This window comes from Marmota marmota, unplaced genomic scaffold (assembly GCF_001458135.2).
Source record: "Marmota marmota marmota unplaced genomic scaffold, marMar, whole genome shotgun sequence".
Taxonomy (NCBI): Eukaryota; Metazoa; Chordata; class Mammalia; order Rodentia; family Sciuridae; genus Marmota; species Marmota marmota.
This window is the reverse complement of record NW_025999998.1, coordinates 5,536,183-5,558,646: the sequence shown is the minus strand read 5'-3', so window position 1 is coordinate 5,558,646 and position 22,464 is coordinate 5,536,183. Positions and strand designations below refer to the sequence as shown.

The 22,464-nt window shown below is 38.8% G+C and overlaps 1 non-coding gene across 1 annotated transcript; it reads right to left on the bottom strand.

The window, feature by feature from the left end:
- Positions 1-7,447: 7,447 nt before the first annotated feature.
- Positions 7,448-7,525, bottom strand: Trnaa-agc. Its single transcript has one exon. It is a non-coding gene; the product is annotated as a tRNA-Ala (tRNA).
- Between the last annotated feature and the right edge of the window lie 14,939 nt (positions 7,526-22,464).

Genomic DNA, 22,464 nt, shown 5'->3' with positions numbered 1-22,464 from the left:
GGCCATTTATAAGTAATGCATATAAAAATAAGACATTAATTTTGAATGGGCAATAAGTGGCCACACCATGGCTAAAATATATGGTTCTGAGATTCATAGTTGTGAAACTATCATATGTAATATCCAGTTGTCACCAATCTCAGGTCTGATTGTGAATTCTAAAGTAGAAAATTGCAGGAAGTTTATAAATCCATTTCAATCCAAGGAAGCGCTATCACTAAACACAAATTTCCAACTTCCTCCTTCCAGTCAGTGTGACCTTTCTAGGAGGTCTCTTGCACAGGATGAGAGCTGCTGGGTATGGTAACACACACCTCCTGCTAATGCAGGAGGGTACAAATTCAAAGCCAGCCTCAACAACTTAGCAAGACCCTGTCTCAAAGTAAAAAAATAAAAGGCTGAAAATGTAGCTCAGTGATAAAATGTCCCTGGGTTCAATCTTCAGTATTAAAAAAAAAAAAAAAAGCAAGATGAGAACTGCTAACCCTATCTTGCCAGGAAGAGAGAAGAGAGTACAGTCCAGAACTTGGTCAGCAGTCAGAAATCTCACTCATGACTTAATCCCACATCAGTTTTTCAGGCTAGGGTTACCAAGGTGAGATGGAGAGGTTAGGAATGTTAAGATCTCTTGATGAAAGGGAGGCTAAGATCTACCCAGTCTTTAAATTTAAATTTCTCCAGGCTGAAGAAGTAGATGGGTTTACCAGCAGGTTTTGTGGCAGAATTGCAGCATATCTCAACACATGGAATTCTTCTTTGTTTCTTTCTACCTCTGTTCTCCTTCTCTGAGGATCAGATAAACATTTCCCTTCCCTACCCCATGACAAAGCTGAGACATACACAGTTACCATTTAATACCTGAATTTCCACTTGGCTTTTCCACAATTCCACTATAAACATCTCAATGAAACAGTTACTCACTGGGTGTCTTCCACAGGCTGAGCACTTACTGGGTATTGTGAGGGATTCAGAGAAACACTTAGGTCCTCATGGAGTCTACAGTCTAACTGAGGAGATGGTATATATAAATTCATGAATAATTAAGTAATAGTTCAAATAATAGAGAATATGAGACTTTGAGAAAACATCTCAAATAGTAAGAGAGGACAGCAATACTGAAGTAGAGGAGAGAAAATGTTATAGTTTGTGTGTGGTTTGTACCACAAAGATTCATATGCTGAAGCTTGGTCCCCAGTCCAACATTGGTGGTGGTGGGACTTTTAAGATCTTTAAGGTGGTAGTTAGGCTTTAAGAGAGATTGATGCCTTTCTCAGAAAGTGAGTTAGGTCTCAGGAGGGTGCAGGAGTGCTGTTCTCGGTTCTTGTTCTCAGGGGCTGGATAAATTACCTGAAGCGAGCTCAGTTTCCTCTATTTGTCCTCTTGCTTCTTCTCTGGCTGTGTTAGTTCTGCATGTGCTGCTGGCTGGTGTCACACAGGCTCCCACCCTGTGATGCCATCCTCTATGTTGTGACACCACATGAAGCCCTCACCAGTTGTAGCGACCCAGTTTGGACTTTTCAGCCTCCAAAACCACAAGCTGAATATAAAAAACTCTCTTCTTTATAAAGTACTCAGATTCCACTTTGGGTACAGCAACACAAAACAAACTAAAGCAGAGAGAATCCTAGGGCCTAGGAAGCCTTCACAAAAGAGTCTGCTTCACATTTCATTAAGGGTAAACATAACAAAGAAAATCTGTGCCCTTTACACTTCTAGTCATAATGTAAATTGGTACCACATCTAGAAAGAATCATTTGGCACTATCAAAAGTATAAATGAGTGAGATGGAATTTCAGTGTAGTTTTAATTTGCATTTCTCCAATTGCTAGAAGTGTTAAATTGTTTTTATATATTTTTTGACCATTCATATTTCTTCTTCTGTGAAGTGTTGGTTCAGTTCCTTTGCCCATTTATTGATTGGTTTATTTGTTTTTCTGGTGCTAAGTTTTTTGAGTTCTTTGTATATCCTGAAAATTAATGCTTATCTGAGGTACTGGTGGTAAAGATTCTCTCCCCGTCTGTAGGATCTCTGTACACAATATTGATTGCTTCCTGTGTTGTTTGATACCATCCCATTTATTGATTCTTGATTTTACTTCTTGTGCCTTAGGAGTCTTGTTGAGGAATTTGGTTCCCAAGCTGACATGTTGGACAATTGGGTCTAATTTTTCTTCTAGTAAGTGCAGGTTCTCTAGTCTAATGATCCACTTAGAGTTGAGTTTTGTGCAAGGTAAGGTATAGGGGTTCAATTTTATTCTATTATGTATGGATTTCCAGTTATACCAGCACCATTTGTTAAAGAGACTATCCCTTCTCCAATGTACATTTATGATGCCTAGGTCTAGGATGAGATAACTGTATTTATGTAGATGTTATCTCTGTGTCTTCTATTCTGTTCCACTGGTCTTCATGTCTGTTTTGGTGCTAATACCATGCTGGTTTTATTACTATAGCTCTGTAGTGTAATTTAAGGTCTGATATTGTGATGCCTCCTGCATCACTTTTCACACTAAGGATTGCTTTGGCTATTCTGGGCCTTTCTTTTTCCAAATGAATTTCATGATTGCTTTCCCTATTTCTGTGAAGGATGTCATTGGGATCTTTATAGGAATTGCATTAAGTCTATATGGCATTTTGGGTAGTATAGCCATTTGATAGTATTGATTCTGCCTATCCAGGAACATGAGAGATCTTTCCATTTTCTGAGATCTTCTTCAATTTTTTTCTTTAGTGTTCTATAGTTTTCATTTACCTCTTTTGTTGATTCCCAAATATTTTTTTGAGGCTATTGTAAAAGGGATAGTTTTCCTGATTTCTCTTTTACCTGTACATCATTGGTGTATAGAAATGGCAGATATGAAGAATATAAGCAAAAATAAACATTGGTGAGAATGCGGGGAGAAAGATACTCTCAATATGTTGTTGGTGGGACTGCAAATTGGTGAAACCACTATAGAAAGCGATATAGAGATTCCTTAGAAAACTTGGAATGGACTCACCTTTTGACCCATTATCCCATTCCTTGGTCTATACCCAAAGGACTTAAAAACAGCGTACTACAGCCACATCCATGTTTATAGCAGCTCACCTCACAATAGTCAAGCTATGGAAAAACCTAGATGTCCTTCAACAGATGGATGGATAAATACACACACACACACACACAATGGAATATTACTCAGCCATAAAAAACAATGAAATTATTGCATTTGCCAGTAAATGGATGGAACTGGAGAATATCATGCTATGTGAAATAAGCCAGTACCCCAAAACCAAAGGCCGAATGTTCTCTCTGATTTGTGGATCATAACCCAAAGCAAAGGAGGTTGAGGAGGGGGATAATAGAAATAGATTGGATTAGACAAAGGATAATTAAGAGAAGGAGGTGGGAGAGAAATAGAAAAAACAATAGAATTAATTGGTCATAACTTTCCTAGCCTTGTATTTGTATATATGACAAGGGTAGCTCCACATCATGTACGACCACAAGAGTGAGAACCTAATAGAATAAGTTATACTTTATATATGTATATTCTGCCAAAATACATTCTACTGTCATGTATAACTAAAAAAAATTTTTTAAAGTATAATTGAGGGCTGGGGATGTGGCTCAGTGGTATGCCTTAAACCCAGGGCATGTATGAGGCCCTGGGTTCAAGCCCCAGCACTGTGAAATAAAACCAAACAAAAAAGTATAAATGACCTAGCAATTCTACTTCTAAAATTTATCCTACATCTGTTTTCATGTGTATTAAAATGACACACATATAAGAAAATTCATTGCATCTTTGCATTTTTGTTCATAATAACAAAACACTGGAAACAACCCAAATGTCCATTAATAGGGAACTTGTTAAATAAATGTGGTGGCACATCCAAAGTACATAGCCCATAGTACACAGCCACAAAAACAAGTAAGAAATTCTTTCTGTACCAATATGAAGCAGATCTCTAAACATATATTTTTTGTTGATTAAAAAAGGAAGATCTAGAACAAAGGGTACAGTGCACTATATTAATTATATATAAAATAAGCATACTATGAAAATTAGTTTGCATACTGGGTCCTAGTATGAATACTTGTACACTGAGATTGTATATTATGTACTTTATGTATCTTTCCAGATAAAAACTTTTCACTTTGGGGAAAAAAAAAAGTCGTATGTGTTTTTGCTTGCATACACAAAAACCATATGCAAATAAAACTACTTGCCTGGGGCGGGGGGCAAATTGGGTTCCTAGTGGGAGAATTTTACTATATGTCTTTTTGTACCTTTTGATTTTTGAAACTAGTGAACATATTATCTATTCCAAATAAATTATAATTTTTTAAAAGTCTAAGCTCAATTATTTGCCTTATAACTCTTAGTGGTGTATGAGGCCAAATACAAACTTTAGAGATGAGAGAGTCTAAAAAGCTCAATTTAGTCATCCTGGGATTTCAGTCTGGACTTAACTGAATCAATAATTTTTTCATTTTTCCCTATGTTAAGCTGGTCTCACACCCAACATAGCCTCTAATTTGTGGACGCATGATCAGTTTATTTATGGCCTTCAATTAAGCAATTGTAGGCTTAGATCTGCATGCTGATAAATGATATTATCATATTATAAAAGAACAAATGAACCAAATCAACCCAAGATTTATGCTTCCATAGACATAAAAAAATTAAGAGAGTTGAACCTTGGGAAAGCTTGCAAGAATGATCTTGATTTATATTCATGCATTCTGATAACTAAATTTAATACACCTTTGCCAGTGAAATTTCAGCATGACAGAGATGAGGCTTTTGGTCAGCATTTTGGGGCTATTCATAGCTATCAAAATCTTCCAAACCTAGGCTTCCCGTCTCAGCATCTTGGCTTCTTCATGGGAAATTTTGGCTGCCTCCCTTAAGATCAAGTATCCAGCCTTCCAGAGACACACAAAGCTGCTTTCACCTCAATGCTCTGTGATGGAGAAGAATAAAGAGGAAGATCAGGAGAAGTGATGCAACAAACAACAAAATTTGCATAAATTAAACTGATTAAGAGAAACTTTGTTGTTATTGTGAAAATTGAAAAAATGCCACTTCAGGGCTAAATAATGGGGAAAAAAACTACATCAACAATGGCATATGGCCAAAAGTAGGCTTCTTGTAACAATCATCTATCTCTTCTTTCTGGACAGAGATGTGGCAAGCGTCAAGCAAGTTCTGACTGTTAAAGTGTATGAAATCAAATATAATGATCTCTTTCTAAGACACTTTGCGGACTTCAAAACTTGATTAACATTATTTAGGTATCTAGTAAAAAACTGCAAAAAACAAACCCCACAAACAACAACAAAAAAAATCTATTTGTACATACCAGGAAACTCATTGATCTAAGACTTGTTTTATTCCAAGTGACAATGACAGAAAAGAAAATTCAGGGGCTGGGGATGTGGCTCAAGCGGTAGCGCGCTCGACTGGCATGCGTGCAGCCCGGGTTCGATCCTCAGCACCACATACAAACAAAGATGTTGTGTCCGCCGAAAACTAAAAATTAAATAATAAAAAAAAATTTAAAAAAAAGAAAAAGAAAATTCACCTGTATTAAGGCATGTATTCATATTTGAGACGAGGAGAACGCATTGAAAGCCTGAAGTCAGTCAGACCCAAACTCCAGTTTTCTTAGCTGTATGACCTTGTGTTTGTCATTTCACTGAGACTTTCTTCTTCTGGGAAAAAATAAGGACTAAATAAGGCCGCATATCTAAAGAGTTTAGCATAATGCCCAGTAGTTAGAAAGCCTGAAATTCATTTGTATATTGATGTTATTGATACCAAGAAATGGTTTATTAAATTATTTTAAGGTCCAAGAATGATAAATCCAGCCAGATTGTTACTGTTATGGGCGACTTAAAAACTGCTTTTAATGAATGTTTTTATTTATTAAAATGTTTAAATATTTTGAAAATTAAAGTGTTTAACTCTTGTATCTATAGTAAAAATTAAAACAACTGCATTAAAATGCACCAGGTGGAAGATCTAAATTGATATACAGTAATTTTATAATCTTTCATAATGTCAAAATTAACTATTTTTTTCTTTTTCAATTTGCACATTTAAAATTCCAGCATCAGTTCCTTTTAGAATTATTTGGGTGTCTATCATCCATAAGTGCTGAGCTGTGGCAAAGCCAAAGTTACTTATACAGGATAACATAACTTAATCTACGGGCAATTTAGTAGAAGTTTGTTTTGAATAAACTGTGTTTTGTTTTAAAAAAGATGCCTCACTTTGCTAATTTCAGAACAAACAGCTTTCTAATGGAAAGCATTTGCTGTTTTTATACCTCAAGTTAAATATTTCTGTCCACTCTTTAGTCAAAATGAAAACAGAACATAAAAAAACAATGACCTGGTTTGGTTTCTAACAGAAAGATGTCAACAATCCTACATGATAAGTTAACCTCTCTGTTAAACATTCATTGAGTGCCTACCGGATTCTCTAGGCATTATGGGAAATGCAAAAATGACTCAGACATGAAGATGGAAACACACTACCTTGATTTATGAGTTCAGTTCCTACTTGTCCAAAAGCAAAACAAAAGACAAATAAATGTTCATCAAAAATCTAAACACAAACCACTGAAGCATGAAATCATATGCTATCTCTCTCTTTCCACCTGGGATGAGAATTTATCCAGTGTACTCTTGCTATATACACTCTTTAGTCACTGAGCAGTCATCTTGGTTATCAGACTGACTATTACAGTATTGCAATGTTAGTGTTCAAGTAACCCTGATTTTACTTAATAACAACACCAAAGCAGGAAATTTGACTATGCCAAAGAGAAGGAATAACATGCTTTCTTAAGAGAAGGGTAAAAAGTTCTTGATTCAGGAAGGAAAAGAAATTGTATGCTAAGGTTGCTAAAATCTATAATACAATAAGATACTTAGAGAAAAAAACTACATTCATATGACTTATTACAGTATATTGATACAATTTTCCTATGTTATTATTTATTGTTTTAATACCTTACTATGCCAAATTTATAAACTTCATAATATATATATATATATATAACACATATTATATATAGGGTTTAGTACTTACTACCTGTGGTTTGGGGCATCCACTGGGAGACTTGGAAAGTATCCTACAAGTAAAAATGATAAGGGATAAGGAGTTACTATCTTTTCTATTTTGTAGAAATTCTTAACAGATTTTAGATTCAAGTCCTTTTTCCAATACATGAGTTGAAAATATCTTGGGCTGGGGCTGTAGCTCAGTGGCAGAGCACATGCCTAGCATGTGTGAGGCACTGGGTTTGATCCTCAGCACCACATAAAAAAATAAATAAAATAAAGGCATACTATCCATCTATAACTATAAAAAAATTTAAAAAAGAAAATATCTTTTCCCACTCTGTGGGTGCCTATTACCTTTCTCTTAAGATCCCTCTTTTTCTTCCCCTCTGAAGGTGTTGGGAATTGAACCCAAGCCCAGGACCTCTTGCTTGCTAGGCAAGTGCTCTGTCACTGAGCCACACCCCCAGCCCAGCCTATTTCTTCTCTTAATGGAGTCTTTTGACAAATGGCAGTTGTTAATTTTATGTGGTCCAATTTGCCAATTTTTTCCTTATGGCTAGCACATTTTTTGTGTGTGTACTGGTTCAAGCGAACTTTGCTTACTCCAAAGTCATGAAGATTTCTCCAGTTTTTCTTTTAAACTCTATGTTGTTTTATTTTTCACATTTAGATCTGCAATCCTTCTGGAATCAGTTGTTTGCATATGATATGAGATAGGCGTTAAAATATATTTTTTCATATGGATGACTCCCCTGTGCCATTTACCGTATTGAAAATATCATCGTTTCCTCCACTGTATGGCAGTGTCACCTTTATCACAAAACCAGGTGACTATGTCTGTATCTATGTCTTTCTATCTATCTAACTTTATCTGTGTTTGGACTCTGTTCTATTACATTGATCAGCTTATTTATTTTTATGTTTAGAAAACTTCATTAAAATAGTATTGGGCCTGGGGTTATGGCTCAGCAGTAGAGCACTCGCCTCGCACATGCAAGGTCCTGGGTTTGATCCTCAGCACCACATAAAAATAAATAAATAAATAAATAAATAAATAAATAAATAAATAAAAGTTATTGTATACAACTACAAAAAAAAATTTTTTTAAATAGTATTTATGAGTTTGAATTTTGCCTCCTGGAACCAAGACAACACTTGGGGTGTGATTTCTCACCTGCAGCCCTCGCCATGCCATGGCAATTATCAAGGCACCCATCCTGTGGGTATATATGCAACACAAAAAATAGCACCATCACTCTCTCCTACTCTTTCTTTCTCACCTTTACCCCAAGTCTTCATTCAGTCTCCATCTTCTCTCTATATGTGTTTGTCTCTCCATAATTATAAAAGTATGTTTTTATCATTAATCTGTTGAATATCTTATGCATCATTTTAAAAGCAATTGAATACAGAATTTACCATATTATTTTAAAAAATGGAATTGAATTACACTTACCCATATAGCTTTCAGTGCATACTTTCTACTATAAATTCAGTGGTTTTTGATTTTATAAAAATATTCTTCACTCTTACTATTCTTCCTCCTATGAGAAGGAGATTTTATTCCCATCTGATAATTTTATTCCCATCATGATAAAACTACATTCCATTTCTATTGTAATATAAACCCTTATAATAAAAATACATATTAAATATAATTGTGCCTTCCTAGAATGTGTAGAGATCATATTATCACATGTTGGGAATAGAGTCACGCAGTAATATAAAAAGCAGATTCCTTGTTGGAATGTCAGTTGTCTCAGTCTGGCTCACTTATGGGACAATAACCTGCCCAAAGCAGAGACTGTGGGTCATGCTCAACATTTCTGTATTTCTGTTAATTATTATTCAATTTCCCAGTTACCAGAGCTAAAATCCTCAGGACTATCTTTTACTCCTCCCTTTTCCCCATGGTGCAACTTTATATACACTTAAAAGCCCTTTTCACAGAATCTTGTGTCCAGTGCTTCCTGTGAACTCACTGCTACTATTTTCTCTTGGGTTTGTTTGATTTTTAATCAGACTCTTCATATTGGCTTAAACAATAAGAAAGGTCATTATCTCTTAAAATAAGAAATATACAGGTAGAATGACCATTTCTGCTTCTCTGAAGTTCTCTTGGTCCCACCCTACTGGTCTGTTGACTCTGTACCCAACCTGGTACCAAGATGGCTGCACTGGTTCCAGGTTACACCCAGCAGACCTCATCTCATCTAACTTCTGATATCATCAACTTCTGACATTACAGTAATTTGTTGGTCAGGGAGCACAGGAGGCTTCATTCTGATTGAACCTTGACCTCCCCATTTGAGATTCCCACAATCAGACTCCAAACTAACCTTTATCCTTTCTTCTCCCTAGTCCTTTATAACAGTGGTGTGGGCAAATGTTTTCTGTAGAAGTCCAGATAGTAAATGTTTCAGGCTTTGAGAGTCATGTGGTCCTGTCACAATTACTTATCTCTACCCTTGTAGTACAGGAGCAGCCATATACATACAAGATAAGACAAAAGAGTGTGTCTGTGTTCCAATAAAGCTCTGTTTACAAAAACAAGCAGTAGACCTGATTTGGCCCATAGGCCACTCTTTAACAAGTCCTTCCTTATAAGATCCCACTCCTTACCCCACTGGGCTCTACACAGGTAAAAGCAACACCTTCCTGGAGCTACAGCGATGACAAGGTAATGGTGTAGGGAAGTCCCATACAGTCTGTCAAGCAGGTTTGTATTTCAATATAGCCGTGACACTGTTTGTGGTTATTTGTAAATTTATTTATTCAGTTAAATCATTCAGTTGATTCATAGGCCAAGTAATCCTCTAGAGCTGTTTCTTGATCTTTTTAGGCTGTGTTACATGGATTTGTTTTTCTAACTAAGAAAAATAAGTGGTTATTTTCCCACTACCCAAATAATATCTTGGCATGTCAGTAATTCAAACTCTTCTTCCCACCCTTATCCCCAGATCTATACCCTACTCATAGAATCATCTCTCTGACTCCACATCCTTATTAAAAGACTGATGAAACAAAAGGAAGAAATGCAATATTAATGCACCCAATATTACACCCATAGACTTACAGACACCAAGCTTGTGGACAAACAATGTCTTAGTGACCCAAGATAATCCAGGCCAATGTGAAAGTATTTCCCATGATCCTAGGAAATATAAATATGTTGGAAAGACTAAAGTTTGGTTTGTTTATTTCTTTAGCTAGTTGTTTTATACCTGAGTCAACCAAGAGTTTAACAAAACTCTATTAGAGAAATAAAAGAGTAGAGTGATTAAGAACATGGACTTTAGCATTAATCTGGTCTGGTTTGAATTCTGGCTCTGCTACTTCCTAGGTTATCTCACTGTGGATAAGTTACTTAACTTGTCTGTGTCTCTATTTCTGCATCTATGTAATGGAGTCAACAATAGTATCTGACTCCTAGAGTTGTTAATGTTGCTGTCTAGGGGTGATGGATTTGTCATCTCTGCTCAGCAAAGAATTGAAGAATAGGACACAGAGACAGCAAGCAAGAGCAGGTTTATTATAAAAGCAACAGTAACAGGCTTCTCCAAGGAGAAGGGGCACCAGAGCCAGGAGGCTGGTGGGAGAATTTTGGCTTGTTCTTTTTGTGATCTCTGGAATTTCCTCCTTTCCTTATTTATTCCCCTGTCTAGGCTCTTCTTACTATTGATAGGTGCCTCCTGTGTCCTCATGTCTATTTTATTTTTTCTATTGGATTTCCTGCTTAGGGGCATGAATACAAAAGTGTCTGTCTAATTGGGTCCCCACTTGTGTCCACAAGCACTTTTGTCAACCAGAAAGTTGACCTCATTAGAAAACCTTTCTATGATCCTTTGTTCTGGTATTGCCCCCGACTATCTCATTTGTCATCTTGCCCTGGCTGACTGCACCCTTCTACATCTCCCACATTAGGACAATTGCATGAGTTAATATATGTTAAGAATGTACATAAGTTGATAAAAGAATGCATATGTTCTGTTTTACGCATGGGATAAAATTCATATATATAAAAGGAAGGATCAAAATTTACCTAGGCAGCAGTCTGCCCCATATAGTCATTCAAGGACTGAGATGGACAATGACTCTGCTATCTTTAACACATGGTTTTTATGTTTTTCTTGGAAAGCTCCATGTGACTAGTTGGACTAGGAGGGCATAGAGAATCTCATTGGGAGAATTTTACAAGCTGGGTTTGAAAATAGTGCAGTTTCCTCTCATATTCCATTAGTTAGCATTTAGTCACATGACCATATCTAATTGCAAGGGGGGCTGGGAGATGCAGTCTAGCTTCCCAGAGGGAAAGAAAGAGAAAAAAAAGAAAAAAAAGAAAAAAAAAATATATATATATATATATATTATAGATGTAGATATACAGACAGAAAGACAGATAGGGGAAAGAGGAACTAGAGTTAGCTATAGCTGAGCATTTAAGCAACACCACATTTGTTCCTGGTATTCTAATGCAGAGAATACATTAAATTGTAATGTCTATAACATTATTGGACTCTACTGAGGTTATTTTAATAAAATAACTTGTTTAAACTGGTTATTGGGTATAGTATAAATATAATTTTGAGGAATCCTTCATTTTACTACATAGTGGACAGAGGACATTAAGAAAAATCTCCCTTTCATCTTAAGACCAAAATAGTTGTTTTATCAAGTAATAAGTTGCTTTGCTTTGACCACCAGTCTTGGAAATTTTAATTGCTAACTGTCCAAGATTGGCTTAAAAAGCTTAGAGATGATATTCTTTCATTCAAGTAGTATTTACTGAGCACTTGCTACATGTCAAGTAGCAAGTCTTGGAACAAGACCCTAAGGATACAAAAGCAAATAAAAGAAGACCTGGCTCCTACCTCATAAAAGTCACATTCTAGTCAGCAGGTAGGTATGGAGATACAAAATAAACAAATGAGTAGCTATGTAAGTGCAAAATATTAATCAATAAAGATCCAACCTAAAGGATAACAGAGTTGGAAACCAACTTTAAACAGCATGGGTGGGACAGGGGCATCTCTGAAAAGGTGACATTTAAATGGAGCTAGCCATACTAAAGGTAGTATATCCCCAGCAGGTAAGTGCAATGTACACCAAAGCACTAAGGTGGAGTTGAGTTCAGCAAGTTTAAGGGAGAGAATGGAGACCAGGGAAGCTAGGGAGTGGTGAGCAAGGGGATGAGGAGCACAAACAGATGTTAAAGCTCATCATGTAGACCCCCAAGGGCCATGATAAAGAGTTCAAATTCTGTTCTAAAGGTGATGAGAAGTGGTTGAAGGTGCTAAGTAGAGGAATGGTTGATCTGACTCTTAGGAGACTATTTCACTGTGATGTGTGGGGGTGTGCACTACAGGGGCATGGGAGCAGAGAGAACACTAGGGGTTTGTTGTCACAGTTTGGAAAAGGCTGACGGTGGTTCAGCCCTGGAAAGCCAGTGGGTCCTGGCAGCAAGCACACCCTCTTCTTGGTTCGTGCCCAGGGAAAGGAACAGGCTCTGGCTTCAAGTTCTGTTCTTATTTCCCTCCTCTTTCTAGCCCCACTTCTTATCTGTGCCCTTTGCTGCATATTATAGTCCACTGTCAATATCCTTAAATCCTTTCTGAATATCCTGGGCAGTCCTAGAATCCTAGAACAGATTCTTTCTTTGTCCTCAAAATAACTTCATTATATTACCTGAAAAGAAGAAATGCCCTGCCAGGCATAGTGATGCAAGCCTGGAATTCTAGCAGCTGGTGAGGCTGAGTCAGGAAGATCACTTGAGTTCAAAGCCAGCCTCAGCAATTTAGCAGGGCCCTAATTAACTCAGTGAGACCTTATCTCAAAATAAAAAATAAAAGAGCTGGTGATGTGGCTTAGTGGTTAAGTGTTCCTGGGTTTAATCTCCATTACCAAAAAGAAAAGGGGGTGGGGGGAGAAAGAAAAGAAATGTCCCTCTTGTGTCTCCAGTGTGTTGGTGTTTCTCAATTAAAAGTATTAAGTTGGGAAAATAGTTGGGACTTGAGAGAAAGTAGATCCATAAAATGCAAATTGCCACAAGGAATAATTGATGATTGTAGATGATAGATCTCAAAAAGAAGTTTCTCTTTGACATTTTTCCTGGATTATGTGAAAGGGACACAATTGTGTAGACAGAATCAAGAAAGTCTCGGGCTGGAGATATGGCTCAGTGATAGACTGCCCCTGTGCTCAATCCCAGTACCTAAAAAAAAAAAGTCTCAAGTTCTATTGCTAGGAAGGGAAGGGCTACAACTAGAGAATTGAGGAATGAATGTGGACAGGGTGAAGTAAAATAGGAAGCTACTCCTTCAAAGGTCAGGGTGATTATGAAAATGCTTTGGTTTGAACTTTAAAATGTTACTGGAAATGAATCATTACACATGCATGTGTTCATGCATGCACCCCCACCCCCACCCACAGGCACACACATCAGAAAGAAGACAAACATCTTTTGTGAGTGGGCTTGTGTCAAATCAAAATACCATGATTATCCTTAAAATTTCTTGGGAGTGAATATAGAAGCTGTTTTATTCATAATAAAAATGTGGTCCCTCCCAAGACCAACTCTCCCAGCATGCCAGTCTCTTTCCTGTACATTGCAAAATGGCTTGCTGGCTTGTCCACTCTTTGGTCACTTCTGCCTCTCTTCATTCTTAGTATATCCAGTGATGGCTCAGCCAGTCTGATGGGGCCCCTGACAGTTTTAGGTACCTCATTTGACCCAATCATTTATCTGTCTTGACAGTGAGGTCATAATTTCAAACATGGTATGGAAGTAAAATGTTTATTAAATTAGATGACTTACTAACACTTCTAGAACATTAAAAATCCATGGAGAAAATTTTTGTATGTCACACACACACATACACACACACACACACAAAACATGCACATACAAAACAAATCCATGGTGTGTCTATTGTATACAATATAGTTGCAGCCTATGAAGAAAGGACACAAGAAAAAGGAAGGAAAAGGGTAAGAAACTAGAGTTGACAAAGAGTAAGCAAAGATGGACCATGCATTCTACTTTTGGTGCAAATCCTCTAGCTGGAATTTCCATTGTTCTCTAAAGATGCTGTTGTCTTTCCCAGTCGCAGGCCAGGTAGGGTTCCAATCAGTACTCTTGTTGGGAAGCTAGGGAGTGGTGAGCAAGGGGATGAGGAGCACAAACAGATGTAGATCCATAAAATCCATAAAATCCTTGTTGGATCAGTTTTTGATCACTTTTAGGAGACTTCACTTTGATCAACTGGCTCCAGATTGATCCCATTAAGTTCTCTAGAGTCACTGGCATGTCTAATCTGTTTTTCTTGGGAGTATTTGATCAAAGATAGAATGACACATGCCCATTATTACCAACACTAACATAATGATAAAGAGAAGCAATGGAAAGTAAAAGGAACCTGAAACAAGATTATAGGGGTTAAATCTCAGTTCTCTCATTCACTTGATGTGTGACCTTCAGCAAATTGTCTACCCTCTCTTGCCTCAGTTTTCCTATTCATAAAATGGGAATCGATGAGGGCATCTCCCTCCCAGGATTGTTGTGAGAGTTAGATGGATTAAAACATATAGGGCACTTGGAATTGCCCTGGTGATTTTTTTTTTAGACCTCTGTAGAAGTTAGCCTGAACTTCTGCTTTTGTCTCAGTTAGGAATAACTGAAAGTGAAGGCAGGTAGCACATCCCACTGGTCCTCTCTGATTACCCCTCAACCACCCCAAGCCTGTGTGACACAATGCTCTACCCTAGGTCTCCCTCTGAGGGGTCCGGAAGTGAGGCTGAAGAGAAATATGTAGACTGGTGGACTTCTGGTTTCCACTGGGGGCTCAGGCATTTCCTCCCCTCCCCCACCTATGAGAGGAGCCATCAGGATCTGGCCAAGCCTTGAGGCAGTCCTCCTCTGGCTTTTCCTCCCACTTTCTGTCCACCCTTTGCTAATCTTCAGCCAGTAGAAGCTGGTGGGCTTCCTGGCCACCACTGTTGTGTGTTGCTTCACACTCCAGCTTCATGTGCTGAGGAAGATGCTCAGGATTACTCCCAAGGGATAAGGAAGTTTGGTGCCTGCAAAAATCTGCCCTAATCTTGATTGGAGTAAAATACCCATGGACATTATACCCACAGAAGGTTCCTCAAAAGTTATGTGACATTTTTTCAACCAATTGAACTTCCCTAACCTGATTTCCTAGAAAAGCCAGAAATTCAGAGAAATTGTAGGGCACTGGACTGACAAAGAAGTCAGTAAATTCTCCCATAGACTTCCCTCTCAGGTCTGAAAATTTACCTGATAGCACAGGAATGACATCTCTGAAGCCTATAGGCAAGGACAGATAGTAAGAAATTGCCCTCCCACAAATTGGCCACCAGCCCATGTGTGTTCCCACAGCCAGGCCCTGAGTGGTTGCAAAAGCCACACCATGTCAGTTCTTGTCAAACCAGCTGACTAGCTGAACTGTTTTCCCAATATGTGAGTTCCTCTATTGGGACATGTGTCCATAGGTATCCACCCTTGATCCACTTACAGCAAGTTGCCCCAAGGAAATACTCAGACAAGTTCCCAGAGCTGGCTGTGCAGAGTTTTTTGTGGTCATTGTTTTGTAGTAGCAACTGTACTGTATTGGAAACAGCCTAGATGGCCACCAATAGAGAATAGCTTAATTATGGCACACCGTACAATGAAGTACTTCTTAATCTCCACAAATAAGCATGGGATCTGTAACTATTGACATGAAAAGGTGTCTATAGAACCTTTGCTGAATGATAAAAGCTGTTCATTGAATTGATTCTGATATAATGGCACTTATTAAAATTAAATTTTTATGAATGTGTCCAAAGAGTCATAGAGAGTTATGTTTATAAAAATACTAACAGCAATTACCTCTGGGGCTTGTTATTTGGGTCATCTTCACTTTCTCTTTATACTTTTTTTTTTAAATTTTAATAATATTTCATAATAGCACAATGTGTTATTTTGTGCTCTTGGGAATAAAGAAACTTTTACATTTAAATTCTTAATGAAAAAAAATGAGCTGATTTAATCATGGTTGGGGAATATGATCTTGGGATAGCCACACCAACCAGGTAATAGCATAAAACTAAAATAATTAACATTTTGAACACTTACTATGTGGCAGCAGGCCTATTTTAGGTACTTTTTCTGTATCCATTCATTTAATCTACACGAAAACACTATGAAGCAAGTTTTTTATGATCCTCATTTTATAGATAATGAGAGAGGTACCAAGAGAAGAAGTCCTTTTTTCAAGGTTTCTGGACTGGTAAGGGATAAAACAGATGGGACAAAGCTCTGCTTCCAAAATGTTTAATCACAGCCAGGCATAGTGGCACATGCCTGTGATTTCAGTGACTCGGGAGGCTGAGGCAGGAGGATCACAAGTTTGAACTCAGCCTCAGCAACTAAGCAAGGCCCTAAGCAACTTAGCGAGACACTCTCTCAAAATTAAAAGACAAAAAGGCTGGGGATGTAGCTCAGTGGTTAAGCACCACTGGTGTTCCATCTTTAGTACCAAAAACAAGAAAACAATGTGTCCGATCATGATCCCTGTGCTGCTCAGCATACAGCTCACCTGGTCTATCTGCAGGAGATGAAAGGAAGGTACTCAGGTCTGAGCAGGAGCCAGAGTGATAAGGGAGCAGAAAAGGCAGAAGTGGCTGCTCTTCAATCTCCCACAAGCCACCTGTTTACTTAACTCCACAGGGTTTCAGATTCATCTTCTGTATAATGAAGCAAACTTTTCCAAGCCATTCCTTTTAGAATTAGTCACCTTACGTACTAACTAGGGACCTATTAGACACATCTATTGCCCCCCCCCCAATACCACCAACATCCCATTGTTTCAGGCTATGAGACAGGCCCCAGTGTCCCTCAGAAGGCTGGCTGTCAGCGAAGGCTGAGAGAGGTATTCTCTGTCCCTGCATTCACCACCCTCAATGAAAATTCTCTTCATTTGTCATTCTCCCCACTGTCCCCTGGAGTCAGGGACAATGTCTCAAGAAGTTTTGTGTTCCCAGCTTCTAGAATATAACATTCAATAAACAAACATCCTCTATTGAGTGAATCAGAAATACAGTCACATGGCCTTGTGATAACAGAGTAATAGGGAAAGCAGCACTTGCAGGCTGGCCAGTCATGGAGGCGAGTGCCTGTGATGCCAGCTACTCAGGGAGGCTGAGGCAGGAAGATCACAAGTTCAAGGTCAGTCTCAGCAACTTACCAAAACTCTCAGCAACTTAGTGAGACCCTGTCTCAAAATTAAAAATAAAATGGATGGTCGATGTAGCTCAGTGGTAAAGCACGCCTGAATTCATTGCCCAGTACTAGAAGAAAGAAAGAGAGAGAGAGAGAAAGTAATTCTAGGCATTCTTTACAAATTATAAGATATAATTTATAATTACAATGCTCTGTCTCTTGATTCAGGCATTTTAGAGGGCATCCATTTATATCTGAATATTTCCCTCCTCAACCCCTTACTACCATTGGTAAATTGCAGATCATGATACCAGCTTGTCTTGGAAAAAGAAATTCTAAGTATGTACAGAGAAACATAAGCCACATCTTGAAATAGGCACAATTTGTCTTTGGATGTTCACCTTCCTTTTCTCCATCTTACTTACTTCTCTTCAAGAATTGCTGTTACCAGCAAAATCAAGCCCAGGGATTACCTAATGCTGATCCCCAAACAAGAGCAGAGCTGATTATTTCAGAACCACCTGACATTTTGGAAAATGCAGATTCGTGGAACTCAGCCCTAGATATTTTGAATTAGGAGATTTTGGTAGTGCCTAGGTAACTCTGTTTTTGAAGTTTCCTAGGGGGTTCTGATGTGCAGCCAGAAACCATCAGGTTTGGGAATCACTGACCTAATTTCAAAACACGAGTCAACTGGCTACATTTCACCTTTGACTGTAAAATTGACTGAAAAAAAAATTTTTTTTTAATCTCATCTGAAACCAATGAGTCATTATGAGAACCTCTGATTTCCTTTACCTGAATTTAAGTTTAGAATTCTCCTTGGCCCAAGCACTTCACCTTTCGACCTGGCTTGCCCAGGTCAAAAAGCCAAGGGATGTCGGTCCAAGCTTCAGGAGGTGAATTTCTTCCTCACTTTAATCCTGCGATCACTTGTAGTCCTGATTATCTCTGTCAAGGCAATACCTTGGGGAAGCGGCTAACTCTGGAATTCATCAGCCCCCAGTTGCTGGGCTCTCATCTTACAGCATACCGTGGTGTGGTGTTGATGTCCCGTCCCATGACTTTGTCTCCCTCTGGCCTTCCTGAGGCAAAAATCAGGAAAGAAAAGGAAAGGCTCCAGATAATGTATTCCTTGGGTCTACCTTGATCTCACTGCTCTACAAATTAAGTTAGGCCTGGGTCAGCATGGCCCCCACTACTCATACAGCCCTCTGATGTAACAGCCAACCACTTGAGCAGAAAATGCTAAGGATACATGGTTATCCAGCCAAACCTGAGGCTGGGACCACAACCCAGTCTGCAGAAGGGACTGGAACCAAGATGCTAGTCAGGCCTGCTTTCTTTCTGTCTGCTTCTTTCTTTGGTCTCTCTCTCTCTCTCTCTCTCTCTCTCTCTCTNCCTCCCTCCCTCTCTTTGAGCTACATCCTCAGCCCATTTCATTTTGAGAAAGGGTCTCACTAAGTTCCCTAGGGCCTGGCTAGGTTGCTAAGGCTGGCCTCAAACTTGCAATCCTCCTGCTTCAGCCTCCTGAGTTACTGGGATTACAAGCATGTGCCACCACACCTGGCTTTCAGCATCTCTCATAGGTAGAGATGAGCAGAGGGGAAGAGAAACTCCGTGAACTGTGAGAGGTAGCAAGGGAAGCAGATGGCATTGGTATTACCTTATTTCTGACAGTTTCAAGTCCTGCCCATCCTTGTGTCACCAAATGGTCTGAAGGAACTCAATTCATTGAAATATTTTATTTTTCTAATAACTATTATCACTAGTATTCTGTCAAACCCTCCTAGCCTATAGGATAGTGAGTGACCTTCACAATGTACAGGTCACTTATGACTCAGACCAGTCCCGTGTTTCCTATGGCTTTTGGAATATAATTCACATACCACATAATTCACCCATTTAAATGTTTTTTAGTTTTGTACAACCAATACTACAATCAAATTTTAAACATTTTCATCCTGAAATGAAACCTGGTACCCTTTCACAGTCACCAACACTCACCTACCTGCTTCCTCTCATATCTTCCAATATTAAGCAACCATTAGTTATTTTCTGCCTGTATGGATAGATCTACTCTGTAGATAAATGGGATGATGTAATATATGGTCTTTTGCAACTGGCTTCTTTCACATAGCATAATGTTTTAAATGTTCATCCCCATCATGTATCAGAACTTCATTTTCCTTTTTAAGACTGAGTTATATTCTGTTGTATGGCCATAATTCATTTTTCCCCATTCATCAGTTTCTGGACATTTGGGTTGTTTCCACTTTTTGCCTATTATGAATAATGCTGCTATGAAGATTTGTGTAGACATTTTTGTGTGGACATATATTTGCACTTCTCTTGAGTATATATAGCTAGGAGGAGAATGCTGGGCCATACTGTAACTCCATGTTTAACATTTTGAAGAGTCCCATTTAACTGAGTCCCATTTAAAATTCTAATCCCGTATCTTTTCCAAAACTCTTTCCTCCCAAAACAAACTACACTGGTGGCCCTGTGGTCTTGGAGTGAGAGAGGGAAATATCTAGTCTCAGCCTGGCTCCATTTACTGTTATTGGCTTTTGATAAGCTCCTGGCTGTCTGTACCACTGGCTTCCCTCCCTTCTGCATAACCCAGAGCCATACTGACTGTTGGTGTCTTGGTAGTTCCTAGGTTTCAGGTGCCTGGGATGAGAGCTGTTCCCATTTTCTTCATCCCTAAGTATAACTCCATATCCCTTCACACTCCCAGGCATGGCAGATACAGTGAACTTCCTACCATGAGAAAATTTGGGTAAAAAGTATTAATATATTTGTTAGGCGCTCTCAAACTTTAGGGGTATATGCATAGCACCCCCTTTTTCTCTCCAAGAATGAGAGGGGAAGAGGACAGTTTGAATCTTCAAGCACCTAGAACCTTCTCCCTATCACAAGAGTCCACTCATTTCCTTGTTAAAGGCCAGTGGAACTGTTTTTCCTCTCACATTCCCCCCTCTCTTCTCTTGCCATCACTCCCTGCTCCACCCCTGCACCTGAAAGACTCAAGAAATCATGAAATTTGACTTACTGAAATTTGGCCTTTGTAAGCTCTGAAAACTTTTTCTTAACTAAGAACTATCTCCCTGGTTATTTCTTCACTTTCAATGACTTGGAGGTGGGGTGGAGCTGGGACAGGAAGAGTGCTTCATTAGTGCCTCATCTCACACCCTAACTTATTACACTTACAATAAACCTCCTTTTATTTTGAAGTTCTCTTCAATGAATAAGCCAAACCTACACTTCTGTCCTTCTGAAAGCAAGCATCTCAATTGCTCTGACCAGAACTCCCACTCACACCTTTCCTTCCTTTCCCTTGACAACAGGTTGCAAAGACCTGGTGGATCCCAAGCCTTATGTGCTTCAAGAGACTGATCTACCTCCAGTTTCTGGGCTATGACACAAGAGAGGCCAATTTTCAGGCTGGCTCTCAAGTGAATTCCTCCTTCCTCCTCTCTTTATCCCCAGCTGCTTATGATCTTCTCCCAGTCATGAATCACTGGTCCCCGATTTCAAGAGAGGACACTGACCTTTCATCACATTTCAGATTAAAATATCATCAGAACCTTGGTTCTTGACTTTGGAAAAGTTGCTGATGCTAGTTCTGAATAAACTGCTGACTTCTCAGCTCTTGCCTTACGTCTCATTTGCCCATTTTCCCCAAAATCTAAGTGCATTTCTTTCTTATCCTCGTCAGTCTGTGTCAGTTTGTCTGTGTATATCAGGCTCCACACCCCCCACCCCATATATTCAGGTGAAAAGGGAAAGACTGGACTTACTATTTTTCAGATTTAAACTCATTGACATTGATTTAGTGCTTATTGTGTGGCAGGCACTGTTCTAGGTGCTTCACTGAAACATATGCATCACATCACATTCCATGCATTGCATCCTTTGTATTGCACTGTGTTTAAAACAGATACTGAATTTAGAAAGAAAAACAATTGTAGCATTTCTTCCTCCTGCTACAATACACTCAATAGGTACCAGACAGATATGCAGACAGATATGAGCAGAGGGAACATGAAGTTAAAGGAGGTAATTCTATAGACTCGACCTTACTGCTCTAACACTCACATGCTTTCTTTTTTTTCTTTTTTTATTTGGTACTGGTGATTGAACCCAGAGTACTTACTCACTGAGCCACATCCCCAGTCCTTTTTTTTTTTTTTTTTTGAGACAGAGTTTTTCTAAGTTTCTTAGGGTCTCACTAAGTTACTAAGACTAGGTTTGAACTTGCGATCCTCCTGCCTCAACCTCCCAAGCCTCTAGGCATGCTTTCTTTCTTTCTTTCTTTTTTTTTAATTGGTTGTTCAAAACAAAAGCAATTTACCAGTCCTGTGTGGTGGCACACACCTGTAATTGCAGCAACTCAAGAGGCTAAAGCAGTAGAATCGCAAGTTCAAGGCCAGCCTCAACAACTTAACAAGACCCTCAGCAACTTAGCAAGACCCTGTCTCAAAAAATAAACAAACAAATAAATAAATAAACAAGAACTGGGGGTGTGGTTCAGTGGTAGAGCACCTCTAGGTTTGATCCCCAGTATCAGGGGGAAAAAAAGGCAATTTACATGAGACCACTCTGGTCCTGCCTGGTTCAAGTCAATAGGATATGCTATATTCCTCAGTAAACAACTTGTTATCTGTAGGAGAAATGTAGTCCAAAACATTCCTCCCTACTGATAAGAAGAGCACAAGTTACCCTGAAGGGGGCACTTTGGTGACTACACAGACCAGATTGCAGATTCATGGAGATAGGATAAATAGAGCAAAACCCCCCAACCATGAAATCTGTAAGAACAAGTTCCAACTACTGGTCAGCACAGTCCAAAGTGACCCAGAGTTGCCTGGATCTTTAGCATGTCATTATAATAGTAAAATCTCCTCTCCATGTGGTAAGACAATTCACAGTGGGGACCTGAAAGTCTGACACAATCCTACTATTAGTCAAAAGTCGAAAGGTGGACCTGAGCCAGTCTTTTGGGAAACGTCCTTGGGATCTTCCCCCAATAAAACAGGAGTATAGGAAGAGGGCTGCCCCTCACCACTCTGAGAGGACCCATTCTCTTCTTTCTCTCTTGAGAGTGCCCCTCTTTTCCCTTTCTCTTTCTTTTCTAATAACCTCCTATCCACAACTAAAGGGCAATGCCTTGAAA